Below are 23,712 nucleotides of genomic sequence, written 5' to 3'. Positions count from 1 at the left end.
GACTGTTGGTGAGACCATGAAGAATAAGACAATTGCTTACAGGATCATAGTACTGTAATATTCTTTTCAATTCTAAAAAGTAATGCTGACAACATATTGGTCTCCACTAGAACCTATGATGACCCACAGGAAAGTCTGACTTTTCGTGGTGCTCCACCAGTACTAAAAGTGTGAAAATGACTGCAGTGTTCAGTTATTTCAACTCCTCTTTCTAAAAGAGATATCTAACTAAAACAACGTCTCTGAGGATACAACAGGAGATACAAGTAAAATTTTTTGGTTTCTGTCCGCTCACAACATAGGAGAATAGTGCTTCATTCAGTAAGAGGTATAATAGTTTGAGTCTTTAATGGTGAAGGAAGAAGTAATATGACGGTGACTGCGCAGATGCCATTATTTAGGGGAAATGAAGTTATTATGCACAGTACTTAAGAGAAGTTCCTAAGAAAAATATGCAGACATGAGAATACAAAGTTATCAACTACACTTAATGGCTTGAGGGAGATGAAATTGAGAGTATCTGAGCTGGTACCACACTGAGTGCTCAGGAGGCTGTTACAGAGGTCTTTGATAGCTTGCTGGTATTAATTACTTTTTAGTGATCCAAGCCTTGTTTGTTCTCTGCCTCTACACATAAAAATGTTAGCCACTGAGTAAAAGTTGATGCCAAGCCTACCACAACTATAGCAGGCCTCTGGAGTGCCATTTGGTTTTATTATACTCAAACCGTGCATAAAGACCTGTCTAATTTTGAACATATTATCAGCACAAAACCCAGTAATTTATATCCAGGTTTATATGATGTTTATTTCATCCAGCTTTTCATGTGGCTATGATAGACCACAGACTTGTCAGTATTGATTTCAGCTTTATTATGATCCACATCATCTAGTGTAGTTCCTAAAAAATTCATTAACTCAACAACTCAGGTTTTGGTGTGATTCTTGAGGAACCAATGCAGTGGAAACAGCTGACTGTTGGACTTCTCCAGGCAGAACAACCCCATCTGTCTCAGCCTGTCTTCATAAGAGAAGTGTTCCAGCCTCTGATCATCTTTGTGGCCCTCCTCTTGACTCTTTCCAACAGATGCATGTCCTTCATATGTTGGGGACCCAAGAGCTGAATGCAGTACACCATGTGGGGGTCTCACAAGAGTGGAGTAGAAGGGGAGATTGACCTCCCTCAGCCTGCTGCTCACACTTCTTTTGATGTAGCCTAGGACACAGTTGGCTTTCTGGGCTGCAAGCACACATTGATGGCTCGTGTTGAGCTTCTTACTTGAAAGAGAAAAAGACAAAAAGAAAGAGAGTGAGATAGTGAAAAGGTTAGAGCTAGACAAAGACTGGAGTCGAAACATAAATCTCCTACTAAAAAACAACCTGGAAAAGACTCTGGGAAATGGGACACCTCTGGCAGCAAGCTGAGAGAAGGAAATCTCGAAAAGCAGAGAAGGACTTTTTTGGAACAACTGGATGAAGATCAATGAGAGTGTTATTTATACCAAATATGTTTACGTTGTGGCATAATATTTTTTTAATTAAAATTAAGAACAAAAAAAAGTAAAAAAATCACCAAGGAAGTTATGGATGCCCCATCCCTAGAAGTGTTCAAGGCCAGGTTGGATGGCCTTGAGCAGCCTGGTCTAGTGGAAGGCGTCCCTGCCCAGGGCAGGGGGGTTGGAATAAGATGGTCTTTAAGGTCCCTACTAACTCTAACTATTCTATGATTCTATGATTCTCATCAATCAACACCCTCAAGTCCATCTCCTCAGGGCTGCTCTCAATCCATTCTTCACACAGCCTGTAATTGTGCTTGGGATTGCCCAGACTAGATGCAGGACCTTGCATTTGTCCTTGTTGAATTTCATGAAGTTCACATGGCCCCATTTCTTAGGCTTGCCAAGGTCCCTCTTTATGCCATCCTTTCCCTCCAGCATGTCAACCATACCACATAGTTTGGTGTCGTTGGCAAATTTGCTGGTGCTGCACATAATTCCACTGTCCATGTCACTGACAAACGTTAGCACTGGTTCCAGTACGGACCCTCAAGGAACTCCACTCATCACTTGTCTCTACTTGGACATTTAAACGTGTACAGGTTTGCTCTGAAACTTGGAGTTACCTCAGCATCTCAAACCATTTCTTTCAATCAAATGAACAATGTAGGAATATCAGTATTAAAACAAAGACAGTTAAGTGGAAAACATATTCAATAATTAATCAGCTGAATAAGAGCATTCATTTTTAATAAATATTGAGAGGCATGTATAGAAGTATCATGCTGCATTACTGTACACTGAAGAATTTGCTAAATATGAAATTCAAAGCACCTTAGGTGATAACTTCAAATAATACAATGTGTCAAACAAGCACAGCATCATATGCTGGTTCATTTTTTATTCTGCTTGGCACTGAATACTTTTCCTGAAGAATGTTCAACTCCCTCAGTTCTTACTGACTTAGCATTTAGCATATTGAAATGATTTTTTTTTTACCTTGTACACAGTATGGGCATGCAATATTGCCTTTTGGTCACAGAACAGAGTTGTTCACTCTTTGTTGGTTCATAAGGCTGAAGTTAGAAAAGTAGACTTAAATAGGTAGAATGTCATGTGCTAAGAAAAAAGAACACTATATGCTTATATGTACTGAAAGACCTGTTTTCTTTTTCTTTTGAGAATATTGATTTATTAAATATTAAAAATCAATATTTCATGGGAAAATTTGACAGAATTTTTTTTCTGAGTAGAGACTTTTCTTTAACAAAAGATTTTAGTCAAATAACCTGAACAAAATCTCTTAACCAGACCAACTCCTATGCTGGAAGATGAGTATGTGCTAATGTGCCATGTTGAGTAGGAAGATAATTACTGAAAGAAAAGGAGTAAAATCTTAAACTGAATTTTGTGAATGGGAGTCTTGCAGAAGAATGCTAAATTTACCAATGTAAATACAATGTCACATGACTTTCAAGAAAATTGTTGGGTTCTGTGACTGGCTCTGGCACAAATTTACATATTTACATATATAAGTCACCTAATCTTCAGTTTCACCATCTGTATAATAACACCAGCTCCAGGGCAGTGTTGTGAGACTTGAGTAATTGCATAGAGATTGTTTAAAGATCCTTCAGTGAAAAGTTGCATTGATGGTTTCAGAAACGCAATCCTTTTTAAGGTAAAGATTGCCTTTTATCGTCCCTTAGACATGCCGTGAGACAAAGAAGCAATTCTCTTTTGACCAGCACTTATTGTGTAACTAAATTTTGAAACAGCCTAAGTAACTTTCACAAGCCAAACACTCTGGATCCCGGGAAACAGAAAGAGAAGGAGAATGAGGGAAACAGGGAAAGAACTTTCCGCTCTCATTCTCTCTGGCACAGGAGAATTCAGTAAAGCAGACATATAAGTACATAGAAGGGAAGGATGTGCAGATGTAAGATTCTCTCTCTTCCCCGACTTTAGCTGCAGGTTCAATGGAGCAGCCCTAATGATATCTCCGAGAGTGGTCGAATGTCCAACCTTCAGTAGGGGAAAAGAGTTGCCATGGTTGCAGAGTGAAAAGGAAGGAATCAAGTGGGGGGAGGGCAAGGAGATGGGTACAGAAGAAGTAAGTCCACGTAAGAAGCAATAATAATAATCTGAGCTAAAGTAGCACTCCTGTTGAGTGTTTTATTAAAACAAAAAAGACCAAATTTTTCAACAAAAATGATTTTAAATATTTTGCTTGAGCCCCCTTATTAATTATGCTGCCATTCTGCCTGCTGCTATAATTAATAGTTTTACAATTTCTTCATTCTAAAATGCTTTCTCTCTCTTAACTCCGGCTGAGGTCAAAGAAATGTTGATGACAAGAAGAATAGAAATGAAGAAATGACATTAATGAAGATTAAACATGCGTGGTTGAATGGCAGACGTTTGTCTTTACAACCGCAAGAAATGGAGGAGGGTCTAGAAGGGGGAAAGCTAAAAAAATCTTGCTTTTTTTTGTACCAAATATTATAATATGCACATATGTAAATATGTGTGTATGGATATACAAAAAATACCAAGTGGACACAGTTGTGAGAATATGCTAAGGTACCATGGTGACAAGGAGACCTTATAAAAACCCAAAGAGATAGAAAAGGGCTCCTGAATGTAATGAGCAGCACGGCTGATTAGGCAGAGAGACCACACTGTGCAAGAATGAGGCCTAAAGCAAAGAACTGCCTGAAAGAAAGCCATTTGAGAGACAGAAAGAGAGACAGGGACTTGGAGGAATGAGATAAGTAGACTTACAGCTAGAAACAAAGACAGAAAGAGATCTGTAGGGCCTGTAGGAGAAGGAGTTTGGTATGTGGCAGACAATAGAGGGCTTAGAAAGGAGCAGTTAGCCTTGGGCCCTCAAAGAGCGCCAAGAACTCAGAGAAAAAGAGACTTAAACAAGGAAATGTGCATGTGGTAAAGACATCAGCAAGAGAGATGAGGGGCAGTGAGGTAGCTGCAGATGACCTCCACAAAAGAGGGAAGAACATATTGGAAAGGCATCATGCACCTATGAGTGCAGTTTAGAGCTACCAAAAAGCTTCTGCCACTGAGGTGCAGTTCCCATCTTTGGTCTGCTTGCAAAAATTGCAACAATTTCACTCTTCCCCTTAAAAAAAAACAGCCAGAATTTTTCCTGAGCACTGTTTGTCTTCCTGTCAGGCACCTGTCTCTTAGCTTTGGTTTCACAGGAAAAGCCTTCTATCAAAGAGTGGGTTTTGAATCCTATGTGGATGTGTGACATCAAGTCAGAGTAAGAATCATCATAGCTCCTACCAATTTTACTGCTGTACAAATCCTTATTCACACTGTCCTCCACTTATGCTAAATTTTTACTTTTAAAGGGTCAGAGGTGAAATCTAATCTGGAGCACAAAGGCTGTACATTATAGATGTCACTCTTTTTGAATACCTGGTGGTTATCAGTGGGTGAATGTCATCTAAGAGCTCTAAACCAGAAAATTTCACTTGTTACATGAGTGAAACTCCCTTCCCTTCCCTTCCCTTCCCTTCCCTTCCCTTCCCTTCCCTTCCCTTCCCTTCCCTTCCCTTCCCTTCCCTTCCCTTCCCTTCCCTTCCCTTCCCTTCCCTTCCCTTCCCTTCCCTTCCCTTCCCTTCCCTTCCCTTCCCTTCCCTTCCCTTCCCTTCCCTTCCCTTCCCTTCCCTTCCCTTCCCTTCCCTTCCCTTCCCTTCCCTTCCCTTCCCTTCCCTTCCCTTCCCTTCCCTTCCCTTCCCTTCCCTTCCCTTCCCTTCCCTTCCCTTCCCTTCCCTTCCCTTCCCTTCCCTTCCCTTCCCTTCCCTTCCCTTCCCTTCCCTTCCCTTCCCTTCCCTTCCCTATAAAATCATATCAGCTTTGGAGAGGAACATCAGAGCACTAGGTGAAATCTAATTTGAGTGTGTGAACTGTGCTGTGGCAATTGTTCTGTGAAGGCAAAAACTTGTGAGGCAAAATTTCAGTAAAGAAATTTCAGAAAGAAGTAAAATTATGATTGTTTTCCCTTCTTTATTATTACTCACTTTATGACTTAGTCTTAGTTTACTTGTTTCAATTGTTGTCAACATATTTTTGAATAATATTAGCATAGCAGTCAGGCCTGTTCTCAGGTTATTGAATGGTGTGTTGACTTTTGAGATAAATAGATATGCAGTGTGAAGGACGAGCTGTCACTTTGGTAGAGCTTTGCTGACCTAAATTAAAAGGCACTTCTAATTGAAAACTGTAATAGAAGAAGGACTAGGAAAATGGTGAAACCACTTGGTCCCTTTCAGGTTTCACGGACTGCGATAAGAGATACAGGAAGAAGAGGAAAATGGGTATATGACAAAGTATGTAATAGTATTAACTTTGACTAAAATGTCACAACAAGGTGCTTTCATTCCTTCCACTGTAACTCACTTTTTCCTGTTTGATTTTTACATTATGGAAGTGACCTGAAGAAATCTTGGATTCCTGTGATTTCCCATTGAACTCAGTTGTAATTCCAGTAAGCCAAGCATCCACTCAATCACCCAGTTGCTCTTCAGTTCAGGTTTGGTCTGAAGATCACTGAGAAGAGTACAAATATTCTCTTTGAGTTTAACAGGCTTTGTATTGATTTCTAATGACCTAACGTTACAGTGCTTTGCATAGACTGTTAATGGCATTCGTTTCTTTCAAGGGAATCTTGTAATCTTGCTGAGGGCCATTCTCAGGGCATTACTATAACCTACGTCTAAGACCATGGCAAGCAGCTATGCTTTTTTCTCAGTTTTCCTAGCTGGATATTTTTTTTCAAACAAATGAGTAAGTTCAGTGAAGCGATTACAGAAAATTAAGACTGCAGATTAAAATAGTTTATGATTTGCCTTATCCGAAGAGTTACCCTCTATACAGGACTATGCTTCTTCCTTTTTATCCTTCTTGCCCTGTAAGGGTTAACAATTGAGGCCTGTCTATAGCTCATTTCTATAGTAACAGCAAGACTGAGACTTTTTTATGGGCACCTAATAATTAGAAAGTGCTAGAAGGTATAACAATATAATGAATCAAAACTGATAGACTTGTGGGTTTCCATAGAAACATGTATAATTATGATAATCGGTCCCTGGCGTACCCTCAGAATCGTATACATTCAGTTAAATGCAATAAACATTAGGCACTATTTAGTGAGCTGTGATGCAGATTAACAGTGTGAGATACAGGGAGGCTATGAATAAAATTGCTGTACAGTTTATCTCAAACTAATTTCCCAGATTGCTTTAATAGACGTGCTATGTGGATGTGAAGAATTGAAAGTGTATTTTTGTTAGTGGTAAAGCTAACAAAGATAATATTTCATAAAGTGGCTGACTGTTAATTTTGATGCAGATCAAAATGTACTGTGGCACATTATTGAATGGGAGATCACTAAACCATCTGAGAAAATGACAGTGGGCTTCAACTGAATTATTTATTTTTTGAATATGATATTTGGATGTTTGGGTTTTGTCTTGCTGGTTTGTTCCCTTCCATTTCAGAAATATACCTGCCAGGGATCCTGATCTAATTCAAACTCTTGTTTTATCCAGGACATTTAGACTTATATGTTGCCCTGGACTGGTTAGAAAAAAAAAAATCAAATGCCCAGCACTCCTTTAAATAGGTAAGTTATCTGCAGATGAAAGAAACCTACAGGTATATTATGTTTGAGATAGAGTATTGATGGTGGTATTAAAACATGCATTGTGGATCAGGTGAACCATCTGATCATTCCTGAGCATAACAGAGAAGCTGTGCAGATGCATGTAATTATGCTTAAATGCTTCCTAATCCTCTTCTTTGAGGATTTGAGGTCCCTTTGTAGAAGAAGGCAAGTTTTGCCCTAACGAGTACTTTGTTTAAAAGCATTCATTTCAAAAGGGGAGAAAACGTGTTGTGATATCATTGCTGAATATTAAGAACCCAGACACAGGATCACCAGGCATCAAAACCTCAGGACTGAACTTGATGCCTCTATGAAAATGCATTTACCTGAAATGCTCTCTGTTGCATATGTAAGTTCAGGGAAAACTGTTTTTCCTAGTAAATCCCTCTGCTTTCAAAATAAATAATTTTGGCCTGATGAGTTTGTGATTCTTTCATTGTTGTTCTTGCTTGCAACTCAGTTACACGAGTGGTTGTGCATTGTCTGTTGATTCAGTCCTTGGCTGCCCACAGATCCAGTGTAGTGGTTTGGGATTCAGGGGCAGATCACAAAGTGTTAAGTTCAAAACTCTTGCTTTGAACATGTGGCTGCCTGCCTTTGTTACTCAGTCTTCAAGTTCTTGTCTCTGCTATGAAGACGAGCCTTTTATCAAAATGTTTTTCACATCTGGTTTCCCCTTCGCTCTTACCGCTGTGCTAGTACTAAAATGCCAGAAGCTGACAGGGGTTCAGAAAGCTATTAGACAAATTCATGGGAGAAAATCTATCAAAGGCTACTAAACATAGAGATAACACCTCTGGGTCAGGATGTCCCTGAGCTACGGATTTCTGATGGCTGAAAGCATATACCCAGGGAGTATCACTGTGTGTTTTGCTCTTATATTCCACTCTAGGCATTTACTATTGGCCACTGTTAAAGACAAGATACCTGAGTTAGATAAACCCTTCATCTAACCCAGAACAGACGTTGTTACATTCTCATGTAAAAAGACTTGACTGCTAACACTGATGCGATAAAACATTTTCTAAAGCTTTATAGAAAATAAGATACCCAGGCTGCACTATAAAATCTTTTTATCTTTTTGATTTTTTTTTTTTTTTGGTGGGAGAGAGAAATGTGATTTATTGCTGACATTCAGTCATGCTGAAGCTGGAAAAATCTTCCTCCTTCCTTTGTCCTTTGTGGAGGGTCACTGGTTCTCTTTTCTGCCAGTCAAGGGTCCCCGGGAATAGGAACATGAGCTCGTGCCCAGGGAGCACTAACAGAAATTCTTGCGTGACGGGAACTTTCAGTTACCCCAGTCTTTTTCCTTGACATTTTCTGTGCCGTGTTGAGTGTTCTTCTTTTAATATACTCAGTAATCTAACAGGTAAATTAAGGCCCTGCACATTTAGTTCAGCCTCCAGCTCTGAAATGTAGTTCAGAATCGCAAGTGGTTTATAAACTAGATACTGCCTTACCGCATTCCAACTGGGTATCAGACCTTCCCTAAATTCAGAAAGGAGGGCTACAGTATATATGCTATTGCACAGCATCCAGGTTAGGTACAAATACCATTTAGACAGTGTGTTTATGCTGCTGGAAGGACAGTGTCATAGCACAGCCACTCCTTGCCTGTCACTTGGGTGTTACAGGTTATACATTGCTGCCTTCATTGTTCCCCATGCATTGCTATTTTAGCAAGGAATGACTCCCATCTCAGAGAAGTTAGTGCTGCTGGCATGAGTAGAGGCTGGATATTAGATTCTCAACTCACCTGGGGGAATAATAAACTATGCCAGTGCTCTGAGAGTACCAGTACCATGTGCAGCTGCAGATGTGGAAGGAAAATGAAACAGGGAAGTCAACAAACTCCTACTTGTTTAGCACAGTGAAAGGCAGCTGCTCATTCTCCTATCTTTTTACAGATCTGTTTTTACAAAATTGCATCTGATCTTTGTTTTCGTGCCTGCACTTCCATAGCTGTCCAGTGAACTAGGGAACCCTGATGACTAGTGACTCAGCTGGAAGTTTTCCCTTTATGCTGTGCGTTCCTCGGGGCCAGCTCTGAGTTCTTGTGTGCTTCTAGAGGCTTGTGCAGAAGGGGACTTTTGTCTAGGTGGAGGTTTACAGCTGCTACTGTTATCTAATTAATAAATCATCTTCATCCTAATAATATCCTGCATAGCTGGCTGCTCTTGCAGATCTGCACACTTGATTGAACACAATCACAAAATCAGAGGTGGTTCTTGGGAATTCAGTCCATCAGAACCTATCAGTGAGTGGAGGATCCTGTTTAATGACTAAGCCTTCTCCAGTGACTGACCTCCAGCTGGCAGACACAATGATCCCCTTCAGCTGTGTTTCTTGCTTGTTCTGTGATAATGTAAAACCAGGGTCTCCCCTTGAGGGAAATTTCCTGTTGTTTCCCGAGTTAAATTTACTTTAGAGCCCCCATACATATAAGTTGACTTTCACCTTCTGCCTGTTGCTAGATTTCTTTGTCTTGGCAAGCATCCTGTTCCCCTGTCATTCCTTTTGTCATGGCAGAGTGAACTCTTTCGTGTAGGCTCACTCAGACTATTCATAGCCATATTTTCTTGTGAGTCAAGAAGTCTCTACAGCGTTGCTGTATGACATGGTGCTGATGTTGATTACTTTTGAATGCGCATGAATTTCTAACCAGTTGCTGTTTATCATATATGTATAGCTGCTGAGTAAAATTCCCATAATTTGATAAATGCAAACTTCAAAATCTCACCTATAAAGTGTTTTTTCTTTGCTAAGTAAAAAAAACCAAACCCAAACCTACTCAATACTTAGGCTATGAGAGCTCAGATGACAGGCAATTCAGGATATTGAAAACATTATATTTTGATTCTTTTGTTGAATGTATTTATCCGTTCAAATTATTTTAGTCATTATTTGCTCATATTTACAAATGAGTTCAGACATCCACAAACCCTAGAGCTGCAAAAGTTTGCTATCTAGCAAATTATGCATTTTTTTTCTCATTAAAATATGGAAAAAAAGACTTTTCTCTTTCAAGGGTAAGTTATTATCACATACATATGTATATTAGAGATATGTGGGAGACACTCTAAAACTTATTTTTACTACATTTTTGCTAAACTGGAGAGATCATCTTCCTAACTGCATGAGATGAAATCAGATACTTTACTTTCTATTAGATTTAGGCTTTCTGGAAGCTATTACAATTGCATGTAACTGATCATATAATCGCATTGCCAATCTAGCTTAAAAGTTAAATCCTGAATGAACATGGCGACTGGTTAACCTTAAAATTCTTGTTTTCCTGTGGTGGTCAAGCTCAAACTGTTTTCCCTTTCACTGTAGCATAAGTTCCCTCTTTACACTAAGAAAGGATATCAGACTGCTGTGTAGACTGACATTTAAAGTTATGTACGTGGAAGACATAGTAGACATTAAGAAATAACCGATTCTTCCTGATTTAACTAAAACTTTTCAGTAAAATATGTTTCTGTTCAACTTGTGTCCCAGTCCAAGAAAGGGCCTTGCTTTCCTCCCTTAGGATATGAAACAGTCCATGCTTAGGCCACTGCGTGATTTAGAAGCTCAGTTCTTTTACTCACAAAACTTAGGTGGGGAAGACATGTACAGCCCTGCTGGCTGAACCACCGGGCTTCTGGGAGATAGGTCATTGGTGGATACTCTTGTGAATCATACTTAAAGAAATGGCAAAGAACTATTTTCTAAATTGTCTGCTGGAATAGCTGTTCCTGAAAGTCTCAAGAGCTATTATAAAACTGGGAGCTCATTTTTGTCTGATCGGAGAGCAGCTCATCATGGATGGCGTCAACATGTTCTTGATAATAACCTGTAATAGGTGACCTGCAAGAAATATTGCAGGAAGAAGTAGGATATACAAAAATAATGTCAGCAGGCTTTCAGCAAGAACTGTAAGAATATGCAAGCTAAATAAGAGAAAAGTGAATGGCCTTACGGAGACACATGAGACTGAAAGTGTGAAACTGGAATGGTGAACACAGAGATGTGTCTAGCTTTTGAAACAAGTGAAATTGTTTTCTTAAGTCCCCATTAAAGCTTAGGAATTTTAATATTCTTGAACTATCGTACAATCTCAGGTATACTTGCACATGGACACATGCAGACCCTATTCAGTTTTCTGTCTTCAAGATTATATCAAAGTGGTATAATTTATGCACTTCTGTATTACTGTCGTGAGATGATAAAGTGAAAGAGTGCTCTTTGGCTGGTCTGTCACCTCAATAAATATTTACAGAATTTTTGGGAAAATGAATCTATCAAATGTTTTTAAACATAATTTACTTTCTCTTTCAGGCTCACAAATTAGTTTCAGCATGTTGCAAAAATTCCACACACCACAGCAAAAGGAAGATTTTTTCCATTCAAAAAGGCCTCAAATTTATTAATTTAAAACTATTTTATCTAGTTGTTAACCTTTTAATGACAGTTTTTAAGAACACATATGAAGTTTTTGAAGTTCAAAACAGAACTTATACTTCTTATATTCTAGGAATTATGTGAAGGAACAAACTAGAACAAAATTACCATAGTCAAATTGACTTTGTATTAAATAAAACCCTGTAGTTGAACTGTACTTATTATAATAGTATAGTAAATATTCAGATAATAACTTGCAACTATTATTCAATATGAATACTGTAGTTTTACTATTTTTAGGACTGATTTACTATATTTTTAATAAACTATGGAATAATTACAATGGTTTTACTATAATAAGTATGGTTCATTTGCAATTTTATGCTGAGATCTGGAACATTATTACACAGTAATATTTCTTGAGAGGAAAATAGAAAGAGAAACTACATTCCAAATAAAACTTAAAATGTGATTTAAAATAAGTTTTTATCATTTATTGTAAAGTTAGAAGAACCATAATAAACAATTAGAATCAATTATATTACCAATAAAAATGAAACAAATATCTTGCTTTACTTTCTTTTAAAGTTAGTAAAAATTCAGGAACAAGTATGTTTTTCCTTGTTTAAAAGCTACTTACATTCACCTTACCATCCCCTTACACAAAATTCTCAAATCTATATAAAAAAACATGCATAGCGCGTTACTTATTATTCATATATTTACTATACACAGAGATTACTTGTTCAAATTGAAACTTCTTGGGACAGTAATTTGTTTTCTAACAAATTTGAAAAATGCTGTGTATATTTATAGCTCTCTGTAAATAATACATTCTCCCATGCACTTTCATTATTCATTTTTAACCTCATTCTAACTACCACCAAAATGGTCCATAAATTTATGACTACACCAAAAGTGTACAGAATGTAACATAGTATATCAGGAGTGAAGTGGTGTTTACAATTGGTATTTGGAGGCGAGAGGACATGTTATTTTAAGGTTTCCGCACCAGACCTTTGTGCTTCTGTGCTATGGTTGACCTGGGTTCCTGAGCTGACAACTCAATGCCCAAAAACCAGAGATGTTCATCCCCCTCTTGGTGCACTGCCTGGTCAAATCCTTCCAAGGGTGGTGCTAAATGGAGCCCACATGGGATCTTCTTTATGTCTATGTAAAATTTACATGATGATACAAATGGATAACACTGGTATTATGTGGCTTGGTGCTTTGTCGTCATATTAGTCCCCCCCTGAATCTGGTAATACAGTCAGGCTTTTTCCCAATAACAATAAGAAGAGGTGACCACGTCTGTGAAATTTAAGTTCGATCAGAGGTCATATGGGATCAGATCTAGCGGAGGAAGCCTTCTGCAACTTGAAGAGACACTGTCAAAGTTCCAAATGTGGGTCCCTGTATGCGGGCCCTGTGTTTCAAAATCTGCTGCTATCTGGGGATCAGCAATCCAGTTAGGGAGCTTACACTAAAATCAATATATAATTAAGATGAGTCCAACTTTATTCTGAATTGTTGTATGGCATTATCCCTCTGAATTCTCTCCCTTTCCCCACATTTACCACTAGACAAAATCCAGCTCTCAACCTTACAAGTAGCTATTTGTCACTTGATAAATTATTAAAGGAAAACTCTGTGTTAAAATAAATAACCTCATAGTAAAAATCTAGAATTTTAAATTAAGAGTTCATATGAACTCAATATGCCAGTTCTAGCTATGTATTAAAAAAGGCAATTGAAATTTAAATGACTGCTACAAAAGACTACCCAGACATCCACGTACTGCTTTCCATCACTCATCATGCCCGCTGTTGCAATTTCTGCCTTTTGCTATGTAATCATTGACACATTCGTTAATATGACGATTAACAAATGAACAGAGAGTAAAGGCCTGCAACCAGTGATTATTTTATAACCACAGTGTTACCAAGTGCTTCATAATAATTAACAGCATCAGTAATGGCCACGTGCACATATTTCTGTATTGGAATGTACATAACCCCAACTACCAAAGCAATTTCAGCTGCAAAATATTTTCTCAGTTTAGTGGTTCCAAACCTGTATATTCAGTGTGAATATACTCAAAGCCAACACTCCTTCTTTGCGAGTGGATGTATGGGTAAGTGTGCATCTGTGTGCCCCACTCAGTGTGACTTCATCAAATTCAAAGTAGAAGATGGAAAAACCCTCAGGCTTTGATCTATTTGAGGGACTCATCAGACTTAAAAAAAGCCTTTGCTTTATTGGCAGGGAAGGTGTGTCTCTGTAGTGATTACCCCATGGCCAAGGGACACAGCATACAGATATTTTGGTAGGTGCATGTATTCACACTAGAAAGGAGTTTTCCTAGAAATAAATGTTCGGTTAAGAAACAGACCTGATCCAAGCATACCCATTTTGGTTTTCCTAAACAGCAGATGATAGCATTACAAAGATGGGCAATAGTCCTTTAACAGTAACAAATGTAGTTTCATCTAGTACAAGTGAGTTGTCATGGCTATTTCAATAGTTAAAGGAGAAGAAGTAGAAGAAAGTAGAAAGAAGGAGAAGAAGTAAAGTAGCTACCTTCAAAGGATGATTCATCCTACTGCTCTTGGAAGTGTATCTGAGGATGCAAAGAGTGGAATTGATCCAGACCAAGGAGGATAAGCTAAAGCAAATCAGATTAGCCCCAAAGAAATTGATGAAAATAAATCAATTGCAAGTATTATGGTAATAGCAAAGCTTTTTAATTGTTCGGCTCTTTTCACCACAGGTTTTGCATCTACACCTGCAGATCATGCAAAATTACTGTGGAACCTAACAGTCATCCGCAGATCTTGCCTGGAGTATTCCAAGTCATTTAAAAAGGGAAACAAAATAGTTAAATACTTCTTTGAATTCCTAATCTGACCACATATACTATATACCCTTACTTTAAACAATTAATTCAACATATAGGACTACAGAATCTGAAGTATTTTCTTATTCTTGGTTCTCAACTAAGATGAGTCATCAGCTAGTGGTGATATCTTAAATCTCATCTTTGCCAACAATGTAAATATAGATCAAGAGAGTGATAAAAGAATGAAATTTCCTTAGAAAATTCTTCAAAGATATCTTCCCATATCACTTCAACCAAAGAACACCTGCAAGGTGCAGGAATCTGTCTGAAAACCAGAACGGAGAAAAATGGAAAGGAAGAGAAATTGAAATAGAGGCAATTGGAAGGGAAGGAAAATAGCTGCATAAAATCAAAGCAAAATGATGGTGTAGACAGGGGAGGGATTAAGTTTTTTAATTGCCCTTTTTGCCTTCTCTGCTCAACCAGACCAAACTGATAGAGAACATTTAGCCTTAGAATTATGAAATTCAAGTATGAGCTCTACATAAAGTTTGAAATTGATCTCTGCTTGAGGTTTACATATCTCTGTTTAATAAAGAACAAAGTTGTGGCATACAATATTTATCTGGGAAAAGAACACCTGAATTGCCCTTTTGGGAAATTACATCATTCACTCTGCTGATTGTTATGCCAATTCTGTTCAAAAGCACTAAATTCCTGAGTACTGAGAGGCCAGCACAAAACTAATAAATTGAAATAACTCTGACTGCAGAACTTTTTAAACTCAGCAAATTTATTTATTCTCAATTTAATGTAGAGGTCTTTTTTTCACACTAAGTTTATGGAAATATTGTGTTCCATAGACACAACATATTTGGAATATATGAGCTGGATTTCACTTTGATTCAACAGTACAAGTCCATGACCAAGGTGAAATTCTACTCACCAGCACATATAGTTAAAATTGTTAAGTTAGTTAAAATGTGACTATTCTACATAAAGATAATGCAATTACAATCTTGATGGAGTTTGGCATATAGGTTCATTTTTATTCATGATCACATGCAGAAAAGAAAAAAATCCTGCATGGTTCATGAAGAATTTGTAGCACCAAAAAATGCTTTCATCTTACATATATTCTGCATAAATCAGATTTTATAATAACTTTGTCTCAAACAGAGAGAAACTATAGAGGAAAACTTGTGAAAAAGAGGTTTTGATTTCTTCTGTATTTTGTAAAGAAGAGCGGTATATCCCACGATAAGTTTAGAATGTTTTATATTAAATTATAACATGGACACAGGAAGGGAGATGATAAGGCCTATGAATGATGTGATTGCTTACCATATTGGTGTGAGTAAATAAAGTGATGTGTAGGACATAGAGGAGAATCATGAACCAATTTATAAGCACCAGCTGAAAAGGCAACACAGACACATGGCTTTAGAAAAGTCACCTCCAAGAAGATGTGGAATAACAATTATGGGACGTGAGAATAAAGGAGCTGCTGCAAAGATGAATGCTTTATCAGAACAAATGTGTTGGTGCTATCAGCTGTAAGATTTGTACGACAGCAAAAGGTAACTATATGGCATTTGTAGATATTTTCCTTTTTTTTCAGTTTGTGGTGGCCCTTAGTTGACAACAACATTTTAGATTCCCTCAGTGGGCAGAGATGGGATGAGAGATACTGTCATGGCATGAGAAATCTTGCAGAGCATAATGAACTCCTAAGTTATAAAGAAAACTCCTAAGTTATAAACAAAAATAAACATGTAATAAAACGGATGAAATGTACTGACATACTTGACCTTGTTCTAAGAGATGACATTTTCTGTAGAGCTGCCTACATTTGTGAAAACCATTGTGTCAAAGTATTCTTTTTGTGCCCAATGATATGGAGCTTATTACAGTTTCAAACAAATAACTAATTTTCCCTCCCGACAAAAATAACCGGTCACTCAGACAAAAAAATGCTAAAACTCTACATTTGCTAATGCAGAGGTGTTTTATATTCCAAATTGATGTGTTATCATCTTGTATAGTGAAGAAAACCCCCAGAATTATTCTTTATCAAGAAAGAAGAATATCAAAGCAACTCCTCACACTAATTACCAGCCATGGCTTTATGGTTTATACTATAAAGTGTAGGGTTTTTTTCTGACAAACCATTATTAGAGTCAGTTTTTAAACATGGATAAATTTATTCCTACCACTGCCAGAAGGCTCACCTTTAAGTTGAAGCAACTTGTGTAGATCTTCAACCTGTGCCATCCAAGTCCATGTGAAAATTCCTGTATGCTTACATGGTAAGAGTGCACCCCTCAACTTTCTTTCATATAGGAAGGAATCTATATCTTTAACAAAATATCAGTAGCGCATAAGGAAAACTGCAGCATAGCACGACTGAAAAGCCATAGTTATGTTTTAGAAAGTGTTTTGATCTCTCAGTTATGAAGCTCAGTGTTCTGCAATTTCCTGGCTCACTTTGCATGTAGCAGCTTAAATCTGCAGTTTAAACCTGCTGGCCACGATCTAATGGCATTTGTGGTCCAAAGTGAGCTTTGTGCCTAAAAATGTGAAGGGGCATCTCTCCCTTTCGCCTCAGAGTTTAAGCGGGATAATTAATTCTTGCAGGATCCCTCTGTCTGAAAAGAAAACCAAGTTCTGGCTTTGTGGCTCAAGAAGTATGAAACCCCAGTTACATCAATACTTTACATACACTGCATTACATTGTGCTGTGCTTCCAACCTGTTATTAGCTCAGACAATATAAAATTCAAAACACAACAACCAGCTCAATCAACATGAGCTATTTACAGCAACACCGCAAGGAAATTCTGCTGAAGTAGTATCTCATGAACTGACATTGATACTAACATTCCAGTGCAAGCTGCTTCTGCTCATGAATTCTCTTCATGAGAAAATAAGGATACACCAGGCACGTCATACAATCCATTGCAGATGCTGTGTGTATCCTCTTTTCTTTCTGACTTCTTTTTTTTCCCCAGGGAATAGATATACTTTTTCCTAATTAGATCCTCTTTTCAGACCAGTATTGGACAACTTAATAACTTCTAGAAAATGGGGGGTTTTTTTAGGGGCAAGAGGCCTTTTATATGACTTGAGAACTTAGGAATTAAATATTGAATTCTAGTCTGTGTTTATTTCAGTAATAACCGAAATTTCTCACCAATAATGGCTACTTAGTAGCTCACGTATAGTATGCTGATACTTTCACTACACAAATTTTTGTTCTTTATAATTTACGTCAAGGACACATCCTAACAGGCCCAGGAGAGATGGTCAAGCCCAAATGAGTGCATTTCCATTCCCTAGCCTCTTGTTCAGCTCTAATGGACTCTTACTGAACCTACTCAACAGATGAGTGTGGGAGTTCCTGACCTGCCGGTGTCTTCACTGTATGCAGTTGCACGAACACTTCTGTGAGTTAACCAAGGGTATTTGCAACCAGAATAATGCAAGAAATTGCATAAATTTAAACAGAAGTGAAAAGGTAGTTTCCATGTAAAGCAAATTAATGTAGAATAATAAAAGAAGTAGAACATAGCGAATAGACAGCAGAACAGTGTAAGAAAAAGGCATCTTTGACACTTGCTATTTTAATAGGAATTATGAAGATTTACTGCAAACAAAATGGTTTCAGGAACCCACTTCTAATTCAAATCTCTATACTCTATGAAAATTAAAACACTTGTTTTTCTTAATGAAACTGAATAAACAAAGAGAGGTAAATTTCACAGAATAAAATAGGAAATGACTATAGCAAACCCTACTAAATAAACATATTTTAGTACTCCTATCAACATGTGAATTAAAAGTTTGGGATACAAAATGGAAGATGAACCATTGCAAGCTTTTGTTCCTACGCTAAAAATAAGAATAATAATAAAAAAATTTTGCATACTAAGAAGAAAACCTGTCTTATTCCAGCACCTGTGTTACATTAGTCTGCATTAGCTGCATAGGACTTGTAAATCTTAAAGAGTTGTGATATAAGTAGGGTTTCCCTGAAGGAAGAAAGCCTAACAAAGTAAAAAATGCTTGGGTGAGGAGGAGATAATGAGTACACCAAAAGCTAAGCACAAGTGTAGTTGTCATTACTGTAGATCAGAGTTAGAAAAGGTTTACACTGTGAGATGTAACTCCGCTAAGAACAAAACTAAAAAATAAAAAAGAAAATGAAAAGGCATAACCAAAAGGGGAGAAACATTTTAAAGGACTGAAAAACAGATTCTGTGTAATAACAAAAATAAGTTGGTACTCCTAATTATTAATTCAGCATGTGTTGGAACATATAGAGTTTGAAAAGATATCTGAAATAGGTAGGAGTATTAACTACATTTCAGTACAATTGCTTATGGGACAGAGGGCGAATAATTACTTGAAAAGGCTTACCTGCTGGACCTAAAGGATAACGGCCCTGCTTACAAAACACTTTAAAGGACTTCTATTGTCTTTCATGGGGTTTGGATGAGACCTGTGTCAAGACAAGGTCTAAACAATATTTTTTTCATCCAGAACTGAGAACATGAAGTGTTTGGCTTGCACACTTACATCAAGGTTTAAGTTCTTCCTTAATAAGGGAAAAGAGTTAAACAAAATGTTTTCATCTTAAATTTCCTAAAATTTAAGATCCTTCTCCTTTTCCTGTAGTCTGAACTGGATTTAAGCATAATATTAATATCTTTGGGTAGGTCAAAGAGAGCTTTTATGGCTGAATTTTTCATTGAGTATATCTGAGGGGGCAGATCTCCAAGAAAAAAAATCATGTCTTCTTGTAAACAAGCCAAGTAACACTTTTCAAAACCAGCAATCGGAACTTGGGATCTGAAATCCACGATAATGTACCAGCACTGCAAGTGACTCCAGATATTTTCAGTATACAGGCAGACCCAGAGAAATCAATGAGGTGCTCCAATTCGGATGCCAAAAGTTGCATACACAGATATGTCAGCAGACCTGGGGCTCTGTGTAATGTTTTAATGTGGCATTCAGTGCTGAGTTTCCAAGGCAGCGATCATCCAGCAGAACCTTATGAGCCTGCTAGGGCCACAATGTATTTTGTATATTAAGTCACCTGTTCAGAAATTTGCAGTGAGATTTAAGTTGCATGCTTTTTGACTGAGAAGTCTGTCTCTTGCTCTGCATATGCTCACTGTCTGGTTCACCTCTGCCCAGCTTCTGTTGGTGCCTTTAAGCGTTAAAATATCATTACAGTTATTCCTTGCTTTCTGTCTCTCTGTTTTCCACCCCTGACTTTTTCTCTTCCTATGTAGCTCCCTATGTCTCCTTTGTTTAGAAAATCATGTAGCCACTTAAGTTCAGCAGCACTTCATGCTTCAGTGAATTTTTAAAAGAAAAATAATTCCTGAAGTGAATTTTCTTACCAAGGCTTTTGTTTCCAACCTTCTTCGTACCTAATGGTGTTATTAAGAACTCTTACTTTTGTTCCTTCGCAGTGCAATTAGTTTATTCTCTGTTCTCTGATCATTTATTTTCCATCTTGTTGTAGTTCAATTTTGCACTCCAGTGTGTGTGCATATTATGGGATGCCCAGACTTCAGATTCTCTGTCCTCTTTCCCAAAAGATTGTGGCCAGTAGGATGCCAGACCCTCAGCATCTGGATCAATGCTTTATGCAGTCACAATTCTAGCTTTGATTTGTAATTCATTTATCTGAGAAAACATCTCTATATCTTTGTTGAACTCATTGTTGTGCCTGAAGAATGAAGTCAAGGCTACAAATACATCATCAATGAACCATATTTGTGATCTATTAGTCCAGTCACTTAAATTATCTCAGCCCTCCTATACTGAAGTGCAGTATTTTTCATTATTTATTAATCTTCAAAATTTAATATAATCTGAAAATATTGAAGAGTGAAAACGTGGTAAGTGCTATTTGGTTTTGTTTATGTTTTTAAAGAGACAGATGATGAATTGTCAGTACAGCTGTATAAAGATACAAAGAAAGAGTAACCAGAGTATAGTTAATTCTGGCCTCGCATGAACCAATGCTGTACATAATGTGTGTTTCAGGGCAGAATAGGGCAGTCTTAACATCAGACCCAATGCCCACAGGCAATAAGTAGATTCTCTACGATTTAGAAACAGATTTCACCAGCCTGCAGAGTTTCTGTGATATACAGGTCCAGAGTACATTGCTGACTGATGAGAAGCTCAACATGAGCCGGCAATGTGCGCTCGCAGCCCAGAAGACCAACCGTGTCCTGGGCTGCATCAAAAGAAGCATGGCCAACAGGTTGAGGGAGATGATTCTGCCCCTCTGTTCCTCTCTTGTGAGACCTCATCTGGAGTAGTGTGTCCAGTTCCGGAATCCTCTAACATAAGAGGGGTATGGCACAGTTGGAGCGGGTCCAGAGGAGGGCTACAGAGATGATCAGAAGGCTGGAGCACCTCCCACACAAGGACAGGCTGAGAGAGTTGGGCTTGTTCAACCTGGAGAATAGAAGGCTCCGAAGAGACCTTATAGTGACCTTCCAGTACCTGAAAGTGGCACAAAAGAAAGCTGGGGAGGGACTTTCTACAATGGCTTGTAGTGACAGGACTAGGGGCAATGGCTATAAATTGGAGAGGGGCAGGTTTAGACTAGACATAAAGAGGAAATTCTTCACAATGAGGGTGGTGAGACACTGGAATAGGATGCCCAGGGAAGCTGTGGATGCCCTCTCTCTAGAAGTGTTCAAGGCCATGTTGGATGGGGCCTTGAGCAGCCTGATCTAGTGGGAGGTGTCTCTGCCCATGGGAGGGGGGTTGGAATTAGGTGATCATTAACTTCCCTTCCAACTCAAACCATTCTATGATTCTATGATAAGCTTCATGCAACAAACACGTGACATTCCAGGGTACAGTAAACACAAAGCCAGAATGCCATCTGGTGCTACTTAATAGGGCTCCCACAAAGGCAAGAGGACAGTTTGGAGGGATTACAGAATACTGGCATTTTCAGCTCTGGTGACAGACTCGGCTTTCATTACCAAATACCAAATTCTGCAGGGTATGTATGATTTTTTGCAAACTGATACAGTCTGTCTGAATGAGTGTTGCATAATCAGGAAAGCAAACTACATAGTTACAAACCTCTAAATATATAACATTCACAGTGTTGAACTCTCTCGTTTCCATAGAAGACAAAGATAACTAGGGAGATTTAAATGCAGCAAAGCCAGCAGCAATGCTCAGTCAGCAAGAATCGGTATCAGGGATGGTAAGTTCTGCAGGCGAGTGCCAGATCAAAGCAGACAGTCGGTGTCTGGAGGAAGAGAAGCCCAAGAAGGAGCTAGTGGAGGGCAACTCCTGACTCCTGTAAGTGGCAGCTTGTATGTGGGTGGCTGACTCAGAGTGGGTGGTCCTGGAAGCATCTGCAGGAGATTTAAACAGCCCCTGAGGAGTGCCAGCAACAGGAGCCTGGCGAATAAGAATGGGCAAACAGATGCATAGCACATCAGAAGAGCACACCAAGGCAGTTTTTGAGGCAGGGTGCTGGACCTCAGCCAAAAGTACTAGGGAACCACTCAACAGAAAATTAGGGCCTCTCCAAGCTCTGCACCAGCCGTAACCGAAGCAGCCTCCCAGACAGCCCCAGAGGATGCATGCTGTCACCCAGATGCTGGAATGCAGGGTGTGGCCACCGCTTGCACTGGTATCGGACCTGTTGTTTGTGAACAGAGAAGGCCTTATTGGAGATGTGATGGTTGGAGGGCGCTTGGGGCACAGCAATCATGGGATAATAGGATTCTCAGTTCTAGGAGAAGTAAGTTCAGCAGAACTGCCATCTTGTAGTTCAGGAGGGCAGATTTTGGACTGTTTGGAAGGCTGGTAGATAAAGTTCCTTGGGAGGCCGTCCTAAAGGGCAAAGGAGCCCAAGAGGGCTAGATGCTTTTTAAGAAGGAAACCCTGGCAGCGCAGGAACAAGCCATCCCTGTGTACCAAAAAATGAGCTGATGGGGAAGAAAACCAGCTTGGCTGAGCAGAGAGCTTTGTTTGAATCTTGGAAAAAAAGAGAAAAGCATATGAGCTTTGGAAAAAGGGGAAGGCTTCTCGGGAGGACTACAGGGATGAAGTGTGATCATGCAGAGAGAAAATCAGAAGGCATAAAGCCCAACTAGAACTTAAACTGGCAGATTCTGTGGAAGATACTAAAAATGTTTCTACAAATATGCTAACAACAAAAGCAGGACCAAGGAGAATCTCCGTCCTTTACTGGATGAAGAGGGGACAATAGTGACAAAGGATGAAGATAAGGCTGAGGTACTTAATGCCTTCTTTGCCTCAGTCTTTAACACTAAGGTAAGATGTTAGCAAAAAGCAACCTTCCAGTACCTGAGAGGGGTCAACAAGAAAGCTGAGGAGGGACTGTTCACAAAGGCTTGTAGTGGTAGGACTAGCATTAATGGGTATAAACTGGAGAGGGGCAGATTTAGACTAGACATAAGGAAGAATTTCTTCACAATGACAGTGGTGAGGCACTGGCACAGGTTGCCCAGGGAAGTTGTGGATGCCCCATGCCTGGAGATGTTCAAGGTCATGTAGGATGGGGCCTTGGGCAGCCTGATCTAGTGGGATATGTCCCTGTCTATGGCAGGGGGGTTGGAACTAGATGATCTTTCAAGTCCCTTCCAACCCAAACTATTCTATGATTCTACGATTCTATGATTCTATGTTCTCTGGGTACTCAGCCTCCTGAGCCAGAAGACAGGGAGGGACAACAGAACAAAGGTCCAATGATACAAGAGGAAATGGTTAGAGACCTGTTCATCCCCTTAGACATTCACAAGCCTATGAGGCCAGATGGGATCCACCCAAGGGTATTAAGGGAGCTGGCAGAGATGCTCATCAAACCCCTTTCTGTCACCTACTAGCGGTCCTGGCTGACTGGGGAAGTTCCACTTGACTGGAAGTTGGCAAATGTTGCTCCCGTTTACAAGAAGGATCAGGGGGAGTACCTGGGAAACTACCAGCCTGTCAGTCTGACCTTGGTGCCAGGGAAGATCATGAAACAGGTCATCTTGAGTAGTATCACACAGCACACACAAGACAACCAGGTGATCAGGCCCAGTCAGCATGGGTTTATGAAAGGCAAGTCCTGCCAAACTAACTTCATCTCCTTCTATGACAGGATGACCTACTTATTGATTGAGAGAAAGGCTGTGGAAATAGTGTACCTGGACTGCAGTAAAGCTTTTGACACATTTCTCACAGTATTCTACTTGAGAAACTGGCTGCCTTTGGCTTAGACAGGCATACCCTCTGCTGG

Source organism: Cuculus canorus, chromosome 2 (genome assembly GCF_017976375.1).
Source record: "Cuculus canorus isolate bCucCan1 chromosome 2, bCucCan1.pri, whole genome shotgun sequence".
Lineage (NCBI taxonomy): Eukaryota > Metazoa > Chordata > Aves > Cuculiformes > Cuculidae > Cuculus > Cuculus canorus.
Note: the sequence above shows the minus strand (reverse complement) of the source record.